This window comes from Brassica napus, unplaced genomic scaffold, assembly GCF_020379485.1.
Source record: "Brassica napus cultivar Da-Ae unplaced genomic scaffold, Da-Ae ScsIHWf_199;HRSCAF=351, whole genome shotgun sequence".
In the NCBI taxonomy this organism is placed as follows: domain Eukaryota; kingdom Viridiplantae; phylum Streptophyta; class Magnoliopsida; order Brassicales; family Brassicaceae; genus Brassica; species Brassica napus.
Genome location: NW_026015416.1, coordinates 142,501 through 147,500, shown reverse-complemented (window position 1 = coordinate 147,500; position 5,000 = coordinate 142,501).

Here is a 5,000-nt window from a genome sequence, read left to right as displayed (position 1 = left end):
AACCTTCTCGCAAGGCCCTGGTTCCACTCCGGGTAGTCGGACCGCGCCTAACTATGGGAACCTCTACTTGGATGGCCTCATCATTCCCTCCCTCTTGAAGAGGTTCTGGCCTCAGAACACCATCATCTGCAAAGTCATCACTATCTGCATGGAAAGGAGACAAATCCGAGACATTGAAAGTATGTGAAATTTTAAATTCAGCAGGGAGGTCAAGGATATAGGCGTTGTCGTTGATCTTCTTTAGGATGCGGAATGGTCCTGTCCCACGAGGAGAGAGCTTGGACTTCCGGGCTTCTGGAAACCTCTCGGGCCGCATGTGTAACCACACCAAGTCCCCGGGTTCGAACAGTACCTCCTTCCTCTTCTGGTCATACTTGGCCTTGACCTTAGCCGCCTTGGCTTCTATCCTCTCCTTGACCTTTAAGTGCATATTCTTAACAAACTCTGCCTTGGCGACTCCATCACGACTGCGGTACATGGAGCTGGGCAGTTCGGTGAAGTCTAAAGGAGTCTCTGGCTGAAACCCATAAACAATCTCAAAAGGTGACAGGTTAGTAGTAGAGTGCCTAGCATGGTTATAAGCAAACTCAACAAAAGGCAAACAAGACAACCAATTTCTTAAATTCTTACCGACCGTAGCTCTCAACAGTTGAGAAAGCGTACGGTTTACTACCTCAGTCTGGCCGTCGGTCTGGGGATGGCACGTGGTCGAGAATAGTAGCTTTGTTCCGAACTTACACGGTCAGACACAATGGTTCGAGGAACACCATGTAGTCGGACCACTTCTTTGAAGAATAGGTCGGCGGTCTGAGTGGCATCATTAGTGGTGTTACAGGCTATGAAATGGGCCATCTTGGAGAACCTGTCTACCACTACAAAAATGGAATCCTTGTGGTTTATCTTGGGTAAACCCAGCACAAAGTCCATAGAAATGTCTACCCAAGGGTGGTTAGGAATCGGTAATGGCATTTGTAACCCGTAAGGATGTGACCTGGACTTGGTTTTGAGGCAAAGAGTGCACTTGGCGCATATGCTCTCCACATCCCTCTTCATGTTTGGCCAAAAGAAATGTTCAGTTAGGACACTCAGGGTCTTGTCCCGACCAAAGTGTCCCATGAGGCCGCCACCATGGGCCTCCCGAACCAGCAGTTCCCTCATTACTCCTTTGGGAATGCACAGCCTCTTTCCCTTGAACAGAAACCCCTCATGCTGGTAGTATGGCCCAAAAGCCCCCTTCTCAGTGTTCCTGAAAACTTCATTAAAATCAAGATCAGTGGCATAAGATTCTTTAATATGTTCGAAACCCATGATCTTGGCCTCCATGGTCACAATGAGAGTGTGTCTCCGGGACAGTGCATCGGCCACCACATTGTCCTTGCCCTTCTTGTACTTGATCACATAGGGAAAGGTCTCCACGAACTCGAGCCATCTGGCGTGCCTCTTCTTGAGTGTGGTCTGTCCCCTCAAGTGATTAAGTGTCTCATGATCTGTATGGATAACAAATTCCTTAGATAAAAGGTAATTCTGCCAAGTTTCAAGGGACCTTACTAGAGCGTATAGCTCTTTGTCATAGGTTGGGTAGTTGAGGCCAGCTCCACTCAGTTTTTCACTAAAGAATGCCACTGGTCGGCCCCCTTGAGTGAGGACAGCTCCAATGCCTGTACCTGATGCATCACACTCAATCTCAAAAGTTTTATTAAAATCAGGGAGTGTAAGAACGGGTGCATGAGTTAAACTATATTTAAGCTTGTTAAAGGACTCCTCTTGGGCAGGGCCCCAAACAAAGGATACATTCTTCTTGATCACTGAGGTCATGGGTGCAGCAATGGTGCTGAAGTCCTTGACAAACCGCCTATAGAAGCTGGCTAGGCCATGGAAGCTTCAGACTTGCCCAATAGTGGTCGGTGTGGGCCAGTCTTGGATGGCCTTGATCTTCTCCTCATCGACCTTCAAACCCTGTGAACTCACAACAAAGCCTAGAAAGACCACATGATCTGGTGCAAAATACACACTTCTTGAGATTGGCAAAGAGTCCTTCCTTTCTGAGAGCCTTCAAAACCTGTTGTACATGCTAATGTGATCGGATAAGCACTGACTATAGATCAATATGTCATCGAAATAGACAACCACAAATTTACCAATGTAAGGCCTTAGAACCTCGTTCATTAGCCTCATGAAGGTACTAGGGGCGTTGGTAGACCAAAGGGCATCACCAGCCACTCATACAAACCTAGCTTGGTCTTGAAAGCAGTCTTCCACTCGTCTCCCTCCTTCATACTAATTGGTGATAGCCACTCCTAAGATCAATCTTGGAAAACACGGTGGAACCACTCAGTTCATCAAGCATATCATCAAGACGAGGGATAGGATACCGATACTTTACCGTGATGTTGTTTATGGCCCGGCAATCCACACACATCCGCCAGGAGCCATCCTTCTTTGGTACCAAGTAGACAGGCACGGCACATGGACTGAGACTCTCTCTGATGTATCCCTTCTCAAGCAAGTCGTTGATCTGTTTCTCCAGCTCCTTGGTCTCGACCGGATTGGTGCGGTACGCTGGTCGGTTCGGTAGAGAGGCGCCCGGAACGAGATCGATCTGATGCTCAATGCCTCTCACCGGTGGCAATCCTTTGGGATTTTCTTCTGGAAACACATCAGAATAATCCCTGCAAGATACCTAAAAACTCACTCGGAATCTCTGGTGCAAGGTCAGAAGAAGATGAGGCCAAGAGAGACTCTTTATAAATCAGTAAGAGAAATGGCTTTTGAGAGTAAAGAGACTTTCTTACCTGACTTTCTTTGACAAAGAAATTGGAGTTCCTGGTACTGGTCTCAGGTTTATCAGCTTTAGAGTCTTGGTCTCGGTTCTTCTTAAGTTGGACTTGGTCTTGATGGACTTCCGAAGGCGACAAAGGCACCAAGGTGATCTTCTTTCCCTTATGATCAAATGAATGCCGGTTTGTGAAACCATCATGCACTGCCTTCTTGTCAAATTGCCAAGGCCGGCCCAAGAGAACATGGCAAGCATCCATGGGAAGCACATTGCACACAACCTCGTCCTCATATCGGCCAATGGAAAGTGGAACCGTGACTTGCTCCTTCACATACTGTTCTCCAGCCTCATTGAGCCACTCCAACCTGAAAGGACGAGAAAGAGGCCGAGTAACAAGCCCAAGTTTCTTTACAAGGGTGTCACTAGCCACATTAGTGCAACTACCTCCATCAATGATTAAAGAACAAACTTTATCAGAAATGAGACATCTAGAGTGAAAGAGATTCTCCCTTTGTTCTTTGTCATTGGATTTTGGTTGGACACTCAAGGCACGCCTAGTAACCAGTAGTGAACCATGGCTCGGTTCTTCAAGAACATCCTCATCATAGATCGGATAAGAACTCTCCACAAAGGTCGAGCAAAACTCATTGATCACTCCATCGACCTCCTCATCAAAGATGGGATCAGTGGTGTCGTCCAAGACTTTCCTAGTAACAAGAAGGGGACCATGAACCGGGAAGTCAAGTGCTTCTTCCTCATTATCATCATCATACACTGGTCCGAGATCCTCCTTGTCTTCTTCAGATTCGACTTCTCCATTCTCCAAGAGCACCATCACCTTTTGGTTTGGACATCGGTTGGCATAGTGGCCAAGGCCATGACACCTAAAGCATTGGATGTCTCTGGTTCGTTTGGTAGCCTCTTCTTTCTTTTCTCTATCAACACGAGCAGGGACATTAGTCTTAAAAGCTGTATTGTTGTGGAAGAAGACTTACCCTTGTCTTGATAGTTTGGCTTAGAAGCAAAGGTCGGTTTAGAGGCAAAGGTCGGTTTAGTGAGACCCTTTCTCTTGACTTGTTGCTCGATCAGCACGGCCTTGTGTAGCATCTGCTCCATGCTGTCATAGTCCTCCAGCTCCATGCGGTCTTGTATGTCCCGATTGAGCCCGGTAAGAAATCTGGCCATGGTGGCGTCTAAGGGCTCTTCTACATCAGCTTTGATCATCAAGGTCTCCATCTCCTGGTGATAGTCCTCAACTGACTTAGAACCTTGAAGCAAACGCCTGAGTTTATGGTGTAGATCTCGGTGGTAATGGTCGGGAACAAAGCGTCTCCGCATCAGCATGGAAAGCTCATCCCATGTATCAACTGGCGCCTCACCTGCTCTCCTCCTGCTAGTCACAACTCGATCATACCAGTTAATAGCATAGCCAGTAAACTCAGCAGCAGCAAGTCTAACCTTTTTAATATCAGAAAAATTTTGACAATCAAACACAAGTTCAATTTTTCTTTCCCATTCAAGAAAAGCATCCGGATCATTTTTGCCATCAAAACTTGGAATTTTCAATTTCAAACCACTCAAGCCATCATTGGTTCTTTCATTTCTACCAAAAGGATTGACATCACCTCGGTTTTGATGCCTAGGAACTCTCCTTGGACGGTTGATGGATCGATCATCATCATAAGACTCTTCTCGGATTTCTAGGTCGGACCGGCTGTTCCTCCTTGGATGGTCACGTCTGGTTCTGGTTCGTGACTGAGTTGGACGGCCCTGAAGTTCATCAAGCCTCTGATGGATCGCCTCCAAACCTGTATTCAACAAGTTAGACATAGAATCATTGAGAGCACGCATTTGCAAGTTAGATAATCCGGCATATGAATTTCCGGGTCGGTTTTTCTTCTTCTTCACTATCCATGGTTTCCTGAAAACTTAAACAAGGTAAAGTTAGATTAAAAAAACCTCACACACTCAGGTGTTTATCCTCACCCACACACGTGTTTCACTCAATTTTTGTTGGTAATCACACAAGAGAGTTCCTCCCAAAGTTCTAAGAGAGCAAACTAGATCACCCAATGAGCAAACCAAGTGAACCACAAAGATCAAGAGAGAAAGATAAGAGATTTAGAGGGGAACCCGCCTTAACCTCCTCAAAAGACCGGATTTCTCTTCGGCCAGCAGGCTTTCTCTTCCACCACCACACCACAAACAAATCAAACTTTGGAAT